Below are 18,455 nucleotides of genomic sequence, written 5' to 3'. Positions count from 1 at the left end.
TAATATTTGTCCACAGCAAAATCGAGAATCACCAGGGTCTGCAACCATATAGAAGACCACTAAGCCTCCTCGGAATCATCTGAAGAGACAACACAACTTGGCTCGACTCAGAGGTAGGTTGATCTCAGACAATACTGATGCTTACCCAGCTCCTGGAAAGAAAACCGCAGTGGCACATATTCCAATCAAATGATACAGTTAGAGAATGTTCTTTACGGAAAAACATGAATACAGCTCCACCCAACACCGGGAGCAGGGGACACCTGCTAGTACTTCCCATTTGCATGTCTAGCTTAGCGTCTGTCCTTAAATGAGTTATGAGCCTTTTCCCACTGACTCAGGCCCGCTTTAGAAACAGAGGCACGCTCCATCTGGGGAAAGGTGGTATTTAAAAGACTAGCCTTTCAGTAAGCAAATTTCTAAATGGTAGAGCCATTTGACTACTAGGTTGGCTTCCCCAGACAGCTGCTCAGCGACATCAGCTGCAGCTTGGAGATGGTGCCTTTAAAAAGCAGGAACATATTGGATCTAGAATTGCTAATAGATAATTAGGGAGACAAAGGCAAAGGAATTAAGGCACATCATTCTTTGGCATGTTTCTAGACGTTTTTTGTTTTGTTTTAGGCATATAAGAGAAGAGACGGTGATTATTCAAAAGTGAGTGTGGAATTGCTATCATTCTTAACTAGTACATTCATAGAATGTAAGTATGTCTTGTATACAATAATACCAAAAGTACTAGAGATTCAGGAAGTGAGAACAGATTTTAGAAACAAGGGTTTGAGCAGGAATCTACTGCTAATAAAAGTTCAGTAAGTCCTTTGGTTAATACAGGAGGCTTTCCTTCGTATCACTTCCTCTCACACCCTAGCACCCAATAAGATATTGCTGCCTAATTGAAAAGTTTTCTAATAAGAGTTTAGGTAGAACTAATTTAAGAGAACTCATTTGCTAAATATAATAACGTGGCAGACTCTCTATAGCAACTTTACTGGTTTCCTATAAATAGAAAATTAATTAATGGTGAAGAAAATAAAGCAGTAACCACACCAGACTGTGAAGAGAAGTATTATTTTAAACTTGTATTAACTGTTAGTTCATTACAGTAAATTACAATGGCCATGGGAAGTTGGTCTGGATACCAAATTTACTTATTATTCGTGCTACTGGAATCAGATACCATATGAGTTCATAATGATGACATATTTTAAGTCTTACCATAAAACATGTAGCGTGTAAAACTACGAGCAGCAAAGTTTTGCTATCTCCCTGGGCTATACAAATACATACTTCAAAATGAGTATCTTGGAGTGCCTGGGTGGCTCAGTCGGTTAAGTGTCTAACTCATGATTTTGGCTCAGGTCCTGATCTCATGGTTCGTCAGATCAAGCCCTGTGTCAGGTTCTGCGCTGACAGCCCGTAACCTGCTTGGGATTCTCCCTCTCCCTCTCTGCCCCTCTCCTACTTGTGCTCTCACTCTCTCTCAAAATAAATAAATAAACTTTGGGGCACCTGGGTGGCTCTGTTGGTTAAGTGTCCAACTTTAGCTCAGGTCATGATCTCATGGTTCATGGGCTTGAACCCCACATTGAGTTCTGTGCTGTCAGCTCAGAGCCTGGAGCCTGCTTGGGATTCTGTGTTTCCCTGTCACTCTGCCCCTCCCCTAGTCAAGTTGTCTCTCTGTCTCTCTGTCTCTCTCTCTCTCAAAATAAATAAACATTAAAAAAATTTTTAAAGAAAATGAGAATCTTTAAGAATTAGGTATAAAGGAATATTTTTAACTTCTTTTTTGAATCTTTTATATCAAATATTACTTTTATACTACAAAAGTAAAATTTATTTTTTAAAAATCAAACTGGCATAGGGAGGAGCCAAGATGGCGGAACAGCATGGAAGTTTTTTTATGTGTCTCACATCCATGAAATACAGCCAGACCAATACTAAACCATCCTACACACCTAGAAAACTGATCTGAGGATTAACACAACAATCTGCACAACCCAAAACATGGAATTCACGAGGTATGCAGTGTGGAGAGGTGAACTTGGGGAGATAGAAGCCACAGAGGTCAGGGAGGTGCTTTTGCAGGTGGAGAGAGGATGGAGATGGGGGGGAGATAATATGGGAAAAGTACCCTCCCACAAAAGCAGCTGGAAAGAAAATGGAAAAGTGGAAATAGCCGCAGGGACGGAGCTAAAAAGGAAGAAAGGAGAAAGGAGCAAGGAAAGGGTTTAAATTCCATTAAGACTATAAACAGGGGGAGTGCAGAGTCTGAAACTCTGCAGCTCCATACCTGGCGGTGCTCTGGTGAGAAGGGCGAATCCCCAGGAGCAGAGTGGAGTCCGGGGTTCTTCAGGTCATAGGAGGAGAGGCGGTTCCCCTGCTGGGAGGACACCTGGTAGAGGCTATGTGGGTCCCCCAAAGGCAAGGCTCCAGTGGACCCGGCAGAACAACCACATTCCCTGGTGCTGGAACAAGGTCGTTAAGGGCGAAGCCGGGGGCCAGATGCGTGTCGTGATTTTCCATAATCCCTGAGGCGCTGCTGCTACACTGTCTTGCAAACTTTTTCTTTTTCTGGGGCGGACTGGCACCCGGCCGCAGTCTCTGGGCGTCGGCAGCAGCACGGCCTCCAGCATTCCTGGGAGCGGCCGGCACCCGGCCATTGCTCGGTGAGACCCTCCCGCAGACGGGCAGATCAGGTCAAAGCCGCAGTCCCTCAGAAATAAGCGGTCGGGAAAAACAGCCGCATCTGAGACAAAACTCAGGATGGAGGTGGTGCCTGGGACTTGGTCACGGACCGTCTAAAAGCGGGGAGTGGATGGAAGCCGAAGACAAAGGACGGGCGGGTAATTGCTGATCCGGGAGAACAGAGTTCCTATACTGGACACCATTTTCACTGCTCTCGCGCATGCCCATATGCACCTACAAGCACCGCAACAATCCAACCCAATAAGCTAAGCAGCACCATCTAGTGGAGAACGGAGCCATTACCAAGCCCCGCCCAACTGGGCTAACCTCGCTCTTCAGGAACACAAGTTTCTCCACCTGCTTAGTTTACAGACTATAAAATGCTTCATAGTTTGACTTCTAGGGGAAAACGAAGTAAATTCAATCGTATTTCAGTCTTTTCATTCGTCCATCTATTTAATTTTCTTTTTTTTTCATCTCTTTGTCATTTCTTTTTCTTGAATACAGAAAGAGAAAAAATTATTTTTATTTTCAATTTTTATTAAAAATATTTTTCTTTAACTTTTTTCTGCTATATTTTTTCTTTTTTGTAAATTTTTTCAAATTTTGTTTTACTTCCATCATTTCATTTTATTCTATTTCAGTGTATTCATTTTTTCAAAATTTCAAACAATTTCCTTTTTTTTTTTTCCCCCTTTTTTCTCTAATCTATCAAGCCTCTTTCAAAACCCAGACCAAAACACACCTTGGATCTAGCTTCATTTATCTGATTTGTGTGTGTGTGTATGTTGTTTTTAATTTTTCAATTTTAATTTTTTTATTTTAATTTTTTTACCTCATTAATTCCTTTTCTCCCTTCAAAGTGACTAAACGAAAGAATTCACCCCAAAAGAAAGAGCAGGAAGAAACAATAACCAGGGATTTAACCAACACAGATACAAGCAAGATGTCTGAACCAGAATTTAGAATCACGATAATAAGAATACTAGCTGGAGTCAAAAATAGATTAGAATCCCTTTCTGTGGAGATATAAGAAGTAAAAGCTAGTCCGGCTGAAATAAAAAATGCTATAACTGAGTTGCAATCTCGAACAGATGCTGTGGTGGCAAGGATGGATGAGGCAGAACAGAGAATCAGTGATATAGAGGACAAACTTATGGAGAATAATGAAGCAGAAAAAAAGAGGGAAAATGAGGCAAAAGAGCACGATTTAAGAATTAGAGAAATCAGTGACTCATTAAAAAGGAACAACATCAGAATCATAGGGGTCCCAGAAGAGGAAGAGAGAGAAATAGGGGTAGAAGGGTTATGTGAGCAAATCATAGCAGAAAATTGTCCTAACCTGGGGAAAGACACAGACATCAAAATCCAGGAAGCACAGAGGACTCCCATTAGATTTAACAAAAACCAACCATCAACAAGGCATATCATAGTCAAATTCACAAAATACTCAGGCAAGGAGAGACTCATGAAAGCAGCAAGGGAAAAAAAGTCCTTAACCTACAAGGGAAGACAACTCAGGTTTCCAGCAGACCTATCCACAGAAACTGCAGGCCAGAAAGGAGTGGCAGGATGTATTCAATGTGCTGAATCAGAAAAATATGCAGCCAAGAATTCTTTATCCAACAAGGATGTCATTCAAAACAGAAGGAGAGAGAAAAAGCTTCCAAGACAAACAAAAATTAAAGGAGTTTGTGACCACTAAACCAGCCCTGCAAGAAATTTTACAGGGGACTCTCTGAGGGGAGAAAAGATGAAACAAACAAACAAACAAACAAACAAATAAAGACCAAAAGCAACAAAGACTAGAAAAGACCAGAGAACACCACCAGAAAACTCCAACTCTACAAGCAACATAATGGCGATAAATTCATATCTTTCAGTACTTACTCTAAACGTCAATGGACTTAAATGCTCCAATCAAAAGACATAGGGTAACAGAATGGATAAGAAAACAAGATCCGTCTATATGCTGTTTACAAGAGACCCACTTTAGACCTAAAGACACCTTCCGATTGAAAATAAGGGGATGGAGAACCATCTGTCATGCTAATGGTCAATAAAAGAAAGCTGGAGTAGCCATACTTATATCAGACAATCTAGACTTTAAAATAAAGCCTGTATCAAGAGATGCAGAAGGGCATTATATCATAATCAAGGGGTCTATCCACCAAGAAGACCTAACGATTGTAAACATTTATGTGCCAAATGTGAGAGCACCCAAATATATAAATCAATTAATCACAAATGTAAAGAAACTCATTGATAGTAATACCATAATAGGAGGGGACATCAACACCCCACTCACAGCAATGGACAGACCATCTAATCAAAAAATCAACAAGGAAACAATGGCTTTGAATGACACACTGGATCAGATGGACTTAACAGATATATTCAGAACATTTCATCCTAAAGCAGTGAAATATACATTCTTCCCCAGTGCACATGGAATGTTCTCCAGAATAGACCACATACTTGGAAATAAATCAGCCCTCAACAAGTACAAGATGATCGAGATCATACTGTGCGTATTTTCGGAACACAACACTATGAAACTCAAAATCAACCACAAGAAAAAATTTGTAAAGGTAACAAATACTTGGGAGACTAAAGAACATCCTACTAAAGAATGAATGGGATAACCAAGAAGTTAAAGATGAAATTAAAAAGTTCATGGAAGCCAATGAAAACGATAACACCACAACCCAAAACCTCAAAACCTCTGGGATGCAAGAAAGGTGGTCATAAGAGGAAAATATATAGCAATCCAGGCCTTCCTAAAGAAGGAAGAAAGATCTCAGATACACAACCTAACCTTATGCCTTAAAGAGCTGGAAAAAGAACAGCAAATAAAACCCAAAACCAGCAGAAGACAAGAATTAATAAAGATTAGGGCAGAAATTAATGCTATCGAACCTAACAATCAAACTGGTATAAAGTAGATAAAGTGTAGCCAGAAACTTGTTTCAAACCAACAAAATACAATGGAGAGCTTTACGTTTTCTGAAAGGGAGGTAATGGTGGATTAGTTATCTTATCCAAGAGACACTTGCAAATATCTTGCTCTCAAATCCACTTTAATTTTATAACTATATGGTGACATAATACAGTGTTAAGTGGAATTCAGTAGTTATCTATTTAATTTGGACATCAGTAAGATTTCAGAAAATATCACATAGGGCATGGATTTTCTAGAGCAAAATTGGTATTTATGTTGACCAATTTCCCCTTAGTGTAGTCAGATTTTTCACTTTATATTGAACGAGATAGAATTAGCACAAGTGTTATGAATTTAAAATAGCACCCCTCCATAGCTTCCCACCCTCCTTCCCTCTGTGTATGTAATATACACAGTGCCTGGTCCAGAGCTCTCCTGCTAAGTCAGCCCCTTTGTAGCTCTGTCCTCCGTTATGTTCCAGACTTCAGCCACACCCTGAGTACTCGTCATGATCAACATACGGAACTGGGTGCTCTGACTTCACCTTCCATATTTCTCTACCTTCACCTCATGGCACATGAGAATTCCTCAAATGGAAAGAGCTGCCTTTTTTTTTTCCAGCCGTGTAAACTCTTCCTCATAACGTGAGCATACCCTCTTCTGTACAACCTCCTCGTCACGCTCATGCAAAAATTATTCATTCGTTCTGAGATCACCTAGCACTTTGTAAATATCATAGTATTATTTAAACTGCACTGCAATTATTTGTTCACATGTCCATCTACACCACTGAATCCAAGATAGCTCCTTCTCACTTATCCCTACCCACCACCAGCATGGTGGCACAAAATAGTCTTTAATGAGTTTTTGTTTAATGAATGAGTGATTAAATGAATGGCTGAATATTAAAGTTGCCCTATTGAGAATCAATAGTCTGTTTTATAGCACAGGAAAGAATACTGTATTCAAAAGTTTACATATCGGTCACCTGTAATTTAGGGAAATATTAAGAATAAATAACAGGGACTAATACATCCTTAACCCCAGCATATATGCCAGTTTTTAATCTCCTGGACCTATGTATATGCAGAGATAGCTCTAGTTTTCTAGCCACCTCTGCTAAAGCTTAAGCACATTAACAGGAATGGCATGGCCATATGAGATCAGCAAAGAAGGGAACTGAAGTTCATAAGTTCATTGTGGGAGAAAATGCAATAGAAAGAACCCAGGCCCACTGAAAATCTCTAATATTGGGCAGAAAAACAAAAACTTTATAATCAAGGTTTTAGAAACCATGCAGAGCCGACACAAAGCATGCGCTGTAGTGTTTTCTCTATGCCAGTAGAGGGCAGCACATACTTCATTAACTAAGGAAGCCGGTTGTGCTGAATTCCTACTTTTGCAGCCAGGGATTGGAATAAGTGCTCTAGCAACAAAGATCCTAGGATTCTTCCACTTCAACACAAGTTTCCTCAAGAAATTGTATTCTGTAAATATTTTCTGTGTTAGCATCATTTTATCAAATTGTGTTGCAGATTTCAAACTGCGTATTTATGCTTTGATGGACAGTGTGGCAGAGTGGAAAGGATGTAGCCTGTGGGGCTAGACAGAGCAGACTTTTGCATCTGGAAGCCACCACTTGCCAGCTGTGTGATTGGGTCAAGTTACTGAACCTTTCCAATCTTCCTTTTTCTCATCTTTTTTTTTTTTAAGTTTTTATTTACTTATTTTGAAAGAGAGAAAGAGCAGTCAGGGGAGAGGCAGAGAAGGAGGGAGAGAGATCATCTCAAGCAGGCTCCGTGCTGTCAGCAAAGAGCCCCAGGTGGGGCTCGATCGCACACACTGTGAGATAATGACCTGAGAGCCGAAACCAACAGTCGGGTGTGTAACCGACGGAGACACCCAGGCGCCCGTCTCATCTTTAAAACACAGATGAGAAGATCTACCTCATGGGCTTAATGTGAGATCAAATAAAAATACCAGTATCAGCTGGCTGTTTTGTAGTTGTCTCCCCACTTCTGTTTCTTTCCCAGGTAGAAAAGCAAGTATCTCCAAATGCGTGCCATACGCAAGTATCTTGCAAGACACCAGGGCAGAACCAAAAAGTGCCGGAACCAGCCTGGAATAAATGTGCCAAGTGAATCAAATTCCTCTGCCAGCAGCTCTGGCAGAGAGTATTAAAACCCTAAGAATACTAGTAATCATAATGTAAAGCTTCTTGAAAATAATAAATGCCTCACACACTGTGGAATTATGGAAATAGAAAAGACAAAGCCATTTAACAATGTGTCATAGAGCACTGCCGCATTTCCCAGGATCTGGTAGGAATTCAAGACACGTTAGTCTTTTTATTTTATTTTGTTTTACTTAAAGTTTATTTACTTTGAGAGAGACAGAGACAGCATGAGCAGGGGAGGGGCAGAGAGAGAGAGAGAGAGAGAGAGAGAGAGAGAATCCCAAGCAGGCTTCATGCTGCCAGCATAAAGGCTCAAAACCACAAACTGTGAGATTATGACCTGAGCTGAAACCAAGAGTCGGACACTTAACCTACTGAGCCACCCAGGTCTTCATTTGTAACAGCCAAAACATGCAAGCAACATGTTAATTGATAGGTGAATGAGTAAAGAAAATGTGGCATTATATATATAATGGAATCTCATTCGGCCATAAAAAAGAAGGAAATCTTGCCATTTGCAACAACATGGATAAAACTTGAGGATATTATGCTAAATGAAATAAGTCAAACAGAGAAAGACAAATACTGTAAGATCTCACTTACATGTGGAATCTTAAAGAGCTGAACTTGTCCAAACAGAGTAGATTGGTGGTTGCAGGTTGCAGGTTGCAGGGGGAGGGGGAGAGAATGATTGAAGTTGGTCAAAAGGTACAAACTTCCAGATATTAGATGAGTAAGTTCTGGGGATGTAATGTCCTACATAGTGACTATAGATAACAACACTCTGTTCTATACTTGAGACTTGCTGAGACAGTCAATCTTAAAAGTTCTCACTACACACACATACAAATGGTAACTATGTGGTGGTGAATGTGTTAACAAACCTTACTGTAATAACCATTTGCCATATATGCACATGTCAAATCATCACCGTGTACACCTTAAACTTACAGAATATTATATGTTATTTATATTTCAATAAAGCTATTATTAAGGAAGATGTTAATTCTTACCTTCTGCACATACCTACATCCCTCAAGATGCTATTTAATATTATTTATCGTAGTCTGTTTTTATTAAAAATATTTGATCACCATTTTTAACATAATAATATTTTATAAACGTGACATTAAATAAAAGCATACTTTTAATTTCTCAGTCTTGTCCAAGTCTCATAGATTTTACTACACAAAAGGTTTGTTATAATTGGTTTTTATGTTCCTTTTAAGTTTAAAGCTAAAGCTTTATTTCACCAAGGATGCCAAACAAGTGAGAGCCAATAACAAAACCAGGGTACCAGACTGTGGACGAACAGCTGAGAAATTCAGTGCAGAGTCCAGACCCATTGGGTTTTTTTTTTCCTTTTATCTAATAATTTATTTATTTTTTATAATTTACAGACCCATTGTTGACTTGCCATGTCAGTGCAGACTCGACAAGCTGGGAGCAGCTCGGCACAAGGGGCCTTTGTGTCTTTTCTAGTGGCGCCTGGTCAAAGGACGGGGCCACAGCAATGGGCATTGCATGCCGTATCTCAATGCTCATGAGAACTATGGAAATAAGTGAAGCGCACTCAAATGAGAACAAGAAGAGGTTCTTTATTCAGAACTTTCCCTTGCAAAGGGGGTCGGCCACCATCACTCGTGTTTGGCAGCAGCTCGAAGAGAGGGGGCAGAGCTTTCCAGTGGAAGAAGGAATGGCCTCAGGTACACACTGATTAGAGGCTGTCGGGATGGAAACACTGCAGGTGGGCTACATAGGAGTGAGGCATCTTCTGGGATTAGTTAGGGGTGCATCTTTGAATTTCTCTTGTTGGTTCTAAGTTGCAAGAAAGGGCAGAAATTAGTTGTTAATCATGTCCGGCCCATTTTTTTTTAAAAACAATTTTAAATGTATATTTATCCTTGAGAAAGAGAGACAGAGCGCAAGCAGCAGAGGGGCAGAGAGAGAGAGAGAGAGAGGGAGACAGAATCTGAAGCAGGCTCCAGGATCTGAGCTGTCAGCACAGAGCCTGATGTGGGGCTTGAATTCATGAACTGCGAGATCATGACCTGAGCCGAAGTCGGACGTCCGACTGACTGAGCCACCCAGGTGCCCCGTGTCTGGCCCATTTTGATTCAATCATCACATGGTTATGTTTGGCCCCCAATTATAGATAGTAGGTTGGCCTCCTGGGCTGGTTGTAGGTCAGAGTTTACATATGGTCTGGTCATTGCCCCTTTGTGTATTGAGTCTCCCAATATGACAGAAATAAGGACCAGGCCAGTGAGATACCTTTCTCAATCCCTAGATTGAGATCCCAGAGATCTCCTAGTCTCTGACCTCTGACCTCTCTAATTGTAACCCTGGGTGAGTCACTTATTCTCTCTGGGCCTCATATTTCTTCTCTGAAAATTGACAGTTTTCATCTAGAAACTGTTCCCAACCACATGTTGTGAGTGTATAAATGGAAGGGAGAAATGGTTCTGGGGAAGGAGCATGCTGGTAGTGACTGGCACCAATGCAGCAAAGTCAAGTGAGTGTTGGGAGAATGTAGCTCAGGTAAATGTTGTTACCTGGCAGGGTATCTTTCTGTGGGAGAAAATAGTTGAAAACCACTGATCCAGTTAAATCTGTCAGCTTCCTTCCACTCTAATTGCAGTAAGAACCAATCCTTGGGGCGCCTGGACGGCTCAGTCAGTTAAGCGTCTGACTTCAGCTCAGGTCATGAGCTGTCAGTTGGTGAGTTCAAGCCCCACATAGAGCTTGCTTAGGATCCTCTGTCCCCCTTTCTATCTGACTCTCCCTTGCACTCTCTCTCTCTCTCAAAAATAAATAAACATTAACAAATTAAAAAAAAAAACAAACTGATTCTCGGCTATAAACTACCCACCTCTCAGTCCGTGTGTGACGACGACTATGCTTTATGGGTGTGAGAGCAAAAGTAAATGCTGTCCTCGTGATTGCCATGGGGTCAACTGGCAGGTACGTGCTGATGGGAGGCCAAGATCAAACAGTGATATTGATTTAATCATTAAGTTCCTCTTGGTTTTCCAGTCTCACTGATGTTAATCCTCTTCTTTTTCAAGTGTTTAGTTGTCCTTGTGGAGCCACAGCCTCTGATAAAAATTAAATTACTATTGTTTATTTCTGAACAAAATGTTAGGTGAAATGCCATGTGCTGCCCTCTGCAGATTATTGAACTAACAGACCACTGTCATTTGGAGTAGTTTTGCCAGAAATTGTGATGAATTTCTTTCTTTAAAAAAAAATGTTTAATCTCACTGACATAGTTCTGTGTGTACATTAATGTTTATTGTTTTTAGTAGATACCAGGTATTTATCTAGGTCCAAAAAAACTATCCACAAATAAAAGCAGGTCCTAGTCCTCCCTGGGGCTCATAGTCTAATGCTATAAATTGTACTTAAATACTTAATATTTCCAAAGTGATAAGTATTAGGAAGTAAGATAAGGAGGTAGAGAGTGATCAAGGGTGTTACTTCCAGGAACTCATGGAAGATGACTTGTCTGATAAATTGATACTTGAACAGAGACATGCTGAACGTGAAGGGAAAAGCAATTTGGATATGAGGGGAAAGCTTTGGGGCAAGGAAATAAGGTACCACAGCATACTTCGCATGTTCCAGACACAGGATGGAGGCCAGTGTGGTCAGAGCTGAGGGAATAAGGGGAGGGAAGTAGCAGTGATCACAGTATGAGAGGCGTAGAGAAGTAAGATCTTGGAAGGTCTTGGCATCGTGGTAAGAATTTGGGGACTTGCTCTGAGTAAGATGAGGAGGCATTAAGGGTTTTGAAACAGAGGAATGACATGATCTCTTTATATTTTATTTTGAAATGTTTATTTTTGAGAGAGAAAGAGAGAGAGAGAGCATGCAAGTAGGGGAGGGGCAATGAGAGAGAGAGAGACAGAAGATCTGAGATGGGCTCTATTCTGACAGCCACAAGCCCGATGCAGGGCTTGAACTCACTAACTGTGAGATCATGACCTGAGCTGAAGTTGGACACTCAACTGACTGAGTCACTCAGGTGCCCCTGATGTCGTTATATTTTAAAGCATCACTCTGGTTTTTAGGCTGAGAAAAGACCAAAGGAGGACAAAGATGGAAGAAGTGGGACAAGTTGGGAGGCCACTGCACTGCTGTAAACGTGGTTTGGACTGTAAAAGTCCACTTGGCTTGGACTAGGAAAGTAGCAGAGAGGAAGGTGAGAAGTCATCTTACTGGATGTGGGGTGTGAACAAAAAAAAGCGGGACCTGGGTGGCTCAGTCGGTTAAGCTTCCAACTCTTATTTGAGGTTCAGGTCATGATCTCGCAGTTAGAAAGTCTGAGCCTTGTGTTGGGCTCCACACTGACAGCCTGGATCGTGCTTGGGATATTCTCTCTCTCTCTCTCTTTCTCTCTCTCTCAAAATAAATAAATAGACTTTATTAAAAAAAAAAAAAAAAAAAAAAGGAAGGCTTGAGCCCTCAGACATTCAAATATTTGGGATCTGGAAGATAAGGTGGAACCAGTAAAGAATCTTGGGAAGGAAAGAAAGAGATTCAAGAGAGAATGGTAGCCTAGAGTCTAAGAAGAGAAAATGTTTTAAAAACAGAGAGGTCACTTTTTTTTAAATGATGTCAATAGAGTAAGTAAGACGAAAAGCAGAGAAGTAGAGGCCATGAGTATGAGAGATTCTCTGAAAGAGTTATGCTGAATTTAAAATGGAGTATTACCTCAGAGGCACATGGAGAAAGGAGTGGGTTTTTTGGTTTTTTTTTTTTTTTGTAATAAGGTATTTTGGCATGTTTATATGGTAAAGGAAATTGTCTAGTAGAAAGAGTAATTTATGGCACAGGAGAGAAAGAGGATGCCTGCAGGAGTGTTGTCCTCAAGTAGTCAAGAGCGGATGGTACTCAGGTCCCAGTGTAAGGACTAAATAGTGTGTGCCAAGTTCATTTCAACAGGAAGAAGGGTGGAGCTACTCACACAAAGGTAAGTGGGTTGGTAGATATGTTGATGGAAGAGTAGGGACATTTTCTTCTCCATTTTACAAAGGGAATAAAAAGCAAAGCCATCAGCTAGGATTGAGGAGAAAGGAGAAATTGTTGCAAGTTTGATGGTCTCTGGCCGCTGGTACAGTTTATGAAATGAGTTTTGTTCCCAAGTCAAATGATATAGGGCACATACAGACTTAGGACTTTCATAAGCCATGAAATTAGCATACTTTCATAAGCAACTGAGACAATGCATTCATTTTTTTCACTTAGGTACTCATCAATCATTTCTTAACAAACCTTTATTGATAATCTGTGATGTGCTCACTGTGATCAACTCTGGAAAAATTACACCCAAATAAGTCTTAGTCACTGTGATTACAGAGGTGATTACAGTCTAGGGGAGGAGGCAGAAATGGGGGGAAAATAATACTACATTTCTCTTTATTTGATTATAAAACATGTCATCTTTACAGTGATCATTCTTCACTAGAATGTCATCTTTTCAGTGATCATTCTTACTAGATGTCTTGGGACATATTGGGAAATATTCTGTCGTGTTCTACTAATAATCACAGTTGTAGGATTACATGCTCCCATTTTTGCTTAAGAAAATATGGTTATTATCACCATTACTGGGGCACGGTCAAAGTGCTAAGAGAGCACAGAGTAAGGCATTCAGTCTAGCTAGAGAGTTAGAAAGATTCATTCGAGCAAAGTCTTGAAGGGTGAGTGCAAAGACAGCATAAGCCATACACCAGCAAGAAAATATGTCAAACCCAAGCGGCATGAATCTGGACAGATATGCTGAGAATAACCTGAAAGCAAAGAGTTTTTACTCCTCAGGTAAGCAGGAGTCACAGAGTTTTTATTTAGTGTTTCATTTTTAAGCAGGAAAGGAATGACATAGTTGGATTTTGCTTTAGATAGACCGGTTAGGTGGCTGTGTGGAGGGCAATGGAAGGAAGAAGGGCTCGGTACGGTGTTAGATGCAACAGGTAAGAGCCTGATGAGGACCTACAGTAGAACGTGGACACTGCTGGTGGAAGGAATGGATGGATTAAAGACACATTTCCCAAAGGGTGATACATGGTGTGCTGGCTGATGGTAATACAGAGTAAAGGCGCATAAGGGAGTCAAAGATTTCCCCAAGTTTTCTGCCTTACCCGATTGGGTGAAACAGAAATTATAGGACAGAGGGCAAGTTTCTTTGCTTGCTTTCTCTCTCTCTCTCTCTCTCTCTCTCTCTCTCTCTCTCTTTGGTTGGGGGGGGGAGACTATGATGTTTTGATTTTAGCATTATGTTTGATTTGTAGGTGTCTACTGGCCAGTGAAATACAGGACATAAATGAAACATACGACAGTGTTCTGGAGACAAGGATTTGGAAGTTATAGTTGTGTAAGTGCCAGTGAAAGCTTGGGGGATGATGATCTCACCAAGTGTTTATGTCTGCAATGAGAAAAGAAGACTGAAGTCTGACTCTGCGAGGAAATACTAGTAATTAAGAGGCAAGTCAGGATGAGCCTGTGAAGGAAAGACATGACCAACTTATCCAGTGCTCCAAGGTGGCCTGGAGCCAGGTTTCCAGGTTAAGCCATGAGTCAGCCAACGGTGGCTTCACTGAAAACAGCTTCAGGTGTCATAGCCACGTGGAAGAGAATGGAGATTTAACACCACGGGTGGTGATTGTACATGTATAAAAAAAAAAACCTGCACCCTATAACCTCTACCCAAGTCCCTTCTTGGAAACCTAGAAAATAAAACCCAAATATAGTTTTACCTGGGCCTTGAGCTAGGCGTGTACAAGAAGGAAACACATGTACAAGAAGGTACGTCTCTATTCCTTAGTGGCTCTTTCTAAATTGCTCTGTGATAAGGCCATATGAACAACTTATAGGAAGCAACATCTGGGATATAATTATTCAAACTCATTACATTGCTTTGTTTTCCAAACTGCACATTTTTAAAAACCTCAGAAACAAGAAGAACAGTGTTTGTATGCTACTTTTCCATATAACTGATCTTTTTAATACAGTATCTCATTCAACTTCCCAATAATTCTATGGATTTGATAATATTATTATCATTATTAAAACGTGGAAGTCAAGCCTCAGGACAGGGTAATAAATTTAGCTTCAGGTTGTCTGGCTAGGCAAAGGCAGAGCCAGGATTTAATTGAATCCGGGTAATCGAACCTCTGTGCTCTTTCCTCTGTATTAACTTGCTTATTCAGCAGATGATGCCTGGACCCAGAGAGATTTCCTTTAATTCCACAAAAAGCAAATTGCTGTTTTAACTGGGCTAATTCCCCTATAATTTGACAAATCAAAGTTGAGAAAGGCCGTATTATTTTGTATGTAGACACTGTTCAAAATTTAAAGAAGCATTTACTATTTCACGTTCCAAAGCCTATAACAAATACATAAGGCAAGTATTGAGACAGAAGAGAAAGTAGTATTTTCAGTAGTATAGGAAGTTCCCTCTGAAATACCACGCAGGTGACTGGATACTGCAAGCAGTGAATGTAATTAAGCTTTACACAGTTACCGTGCACTAGTGTGATGTAAGAAGAGTACTGTGTGAATGATTTTAAGGGTTTTCTGTCCATTTACAAAGATCCTCAGGCCATGTGGGAGACGATGGAATCTTTAAATCCTGGGGGAAAAAAGTATGAAATAATTAGATGAGGGTCACAGAGAAACACCGACTCGTAGAAAGTTTGAAAACATCTGCAGGTTATACATACAAAACCAAGTGTTTTGTGCTGTTCATCACCAACAATTCAAAAGATTTTCCAAGCATATTTTGACAAGACTTGAGGTTTTTAATATTTAGGAAGACCCAAGACATAACACATGAGAAAAGTGGTATACTGCTAACGTTTCAAACTGAAGTCTTTGAAATCATCACTGAAGGTCACATCGACTTCTGAAAGGGATGGTATGATTTAAGAGAGAAAAGTTAGGAGGACAAAATGAAAAGAAGTGATGTACACATCCCATAAAATCAAGACAGAGGACTGGTGTCAAATAGTACATTGTTGGGGAAAGCTCCCTGGTGGCTTTTTCTCAAAGTGGCAGGAATTCAACTCCGGTGACTTTATTTCCATTCATATGAATTCCATCCAGCTGCCAATGCATATACCTTGCAGCATACGCTTGCAAATACCTGGCCTAATTCCTGATTTCTGTAAAGCTACCATTTTCTTAACACCAAGGGTTGCAACTTGGGCTGGGGTCTTTGGAAATATTTGGAAACATGTATATTTCTTTCATATGTATATGGAACTTTCACCATATATGCAAAGGGAACTCTTTAGAGTCTAGCCTGCTTTCCATACATGGAAAAGTAATTAGGGTAGTGGTTATTGGTAATGGGGTTGCTATTTTGTCCTTCCTGGATGACATCGAATTTCTATCCCCTAAGGATAAAACAAGGTAACTCTAAACTTTACCGGAATAAATCACTTCTGAAAGTACAAACTTCATTCTTGCATTATAATCATTGACTAAAATGGTGGCCAAGGGTAAACCAGAGACTGAGAATTTCTGTCACCCACAGAACTGAGACCATGTTACTTGAATAAATGACATGTTAAGCCATGCTTAGCCATTGTATTTCCTGCTGAGAGTTTTGACAAATCATAGACTTCAAAATGCCATCATGGGGGAAAAATGAATTCTTTAGGAAAGAACAGTATTTGTCTTCCTCAAGTATAACTCATCATTAAGAACAAGTGTCTGGAAAAGAAAACAGTTCTTCAATTGACATTGTAACTTTGCCCCTTTTATTAACATTACAACAGAATTTTTCAAGGAAATCTGCATGCCCTTATTAGTTCTCTTGATCACTTGCCAATCTGTAATTAGTGAAGCAGCAACTTGTATAAAAGATTTTTAAAATGAATAATGCAAACAGGAGAAAATCATGCCTCTTAAAAAGTAATCAAAGTCTTTAAAAAATTTTAAGTACATTTTTAAACTATGCTATCCGAGAGAGAGAGAGAGAGAGAGAGAGAGAGAGAGAGAGAGTGTGTGTGTGTGTGTGTACACACGTATATATAAAGTATGTCCTTAGTAAACATGAGTTAAAGAAGATGCAAATATACAGCTTACTATTTAAAGATTTGAATTTTATATAGATGTTGATTATCAAGTGTGTATTACATAGTAGTTATCATTATCTAAGAGGGTGTATTTTAGCTGACTGTGTGTTTTTTCAACAAAAACAAAATAAAGTAAAAACAAAGTATAGTTAATATATTTCAGACTATGCAATGGAATGCTTTTCTGCTTTATGACATTGAGTCTTAGATTCTTTCTCTATTCTAGCCAAAACTCACCTTGCATCTCTCAGATAAAGGACTTGCCGTCTAATGTCGACTTTGCTTAATGGTGCTAATCTGCTTCATTAACAATAAGATCAGGTAAAAATTGACATACAGAGTACTTAGCCTTTAGATGAGTTTGTTGGGTTCCCCCCCCCCCCGGAACAATCAATGTCATTTTACATATATTACCTCATTGATCTCTAACATTGTTCAAGAATGGTGTTTTACATTTTGCAGAAAAGCTCCCTCTTATTAAAACAAAACAAAACCTTGAGTCCTTCTGAGATTCAACTTTTAATGTGTACATCTACCATATGTTAGTTCCTTGAGCAAAATTTGAATTGTGCACCTCCTAAATTCCTAAAAGGATTCTTCTGTTTGACTGATGGCAGAGATAGCATGGTCCATTCATTCCCCCTGTTGTTCTAATTTGGCTGTCCCCCAGGTGCCACATGTAAACCTTCAGTTAGGCTTTACCTGGGCTCACGACGACTTTGATCTTCTGGCTGAGTACGCAGAACTTCATTGCTGAATAGAAAGTATAGTTGATTGATACAATGGATAGACTGTTCAGTTTATTGTAAAAGCTAATCTTCAGATAGATTTCTCAGTGAAGGTAACAGCCTGCCTTGACAACTTGGTGAGCATAGTATCATCATTTCACACAAAATATATGGCAGGCATTAATTTTCAGTGTCAGATCAATTCATTGACCACAACTATCAAGAGCACAAAGGGACTAGACAATTAATTCCTTTTTGACATGAAATTACTATATAATAGAGCTGCAACCTTCACTCTTTCTCCAACCAATTGTCTGATACTATGCTTTCAGAGGTCATTGAAAGCATGGGGCATAAAACCTTTGACCAAAACTCTTGTCATGTTTCTAGACTTGTTTGCTGATTGATTTATATCAAATCACTGTTTTCTTTTCAAATGCCCCACCCCCAAATCTTCCAAAAGTGCTATTGCTAAGGTAGAAATATCAGAAAGGCATAAATTTAACATTTTTAACCCCTCCCCTGTAATTTGATCAATTAAAAAAATTTTTAAGAGTGTATATGCACCATTTTTACACAATATATAATATTTTTATTTTTATTTATTTGTTTTGCTGCTTCCTCTCAGAAGTAGGCCATCTCCTGAGACCTGGAATTTGGTACTCTAAAGTTTACCCCTAGGATGAATTTAAAACGTGATAATTTGGAATATTTTGATGGAAGCTGTATTTTCTGAGATGTCATCAAAGAGTCAGATGAGGCTATCAAATGGCCTTTCTCACACTGCACACCCCTATATATTTAGCTTAATGCCTGCCATGTAGTGGACATTCGATGAG

At 39.7% G+C, this 18,455-nt stretch overlaps 1 long non-coding RNA gene across 1 annotated transcript; it reads right to left on the bottom strand.

Moving 5' to 3' along the window:
* Positions 1-9,347: 9,347 nt before the first annotated feature.
* Positions 9,348-15,437, bottom strand: LOC125914521 (uncharacterized). Its single transcript, XR_007455329.1, has 3 exons — positions 15,331-15,437; positions 10,678-10,903; positions 9,348-9,623 (listed from the first exon to the last, which is right to left on the bottom strand). It is a non-coding gene; the product is annotated as an uncharacterized LOC125914521 (long non-coding RNA).
* Between the last annotated feature and the right edge of the window lie 3,018 nt (positions 15,438-18,455).

Source organism: Panthera uncia (assembly GCF_023721935.1).
Source record: "Panthera uncia isolate 11264 chromosome D3 unlocalized genomic scaffold, Puncia_PCG_1.0 HiC_scaffold_8, whole genome shotgun sequence".
Classification (NCBI taxonomy): Eukaryota; Metazoa; Chordata; class Mammalia; order Carnivora; family Felidae; genus Panthera; species Panthera uncia.
Note: the sequence above shows the minus strand (reverse complement) of the source record. Positions and strands in the feature narration are given on the sequence as shown.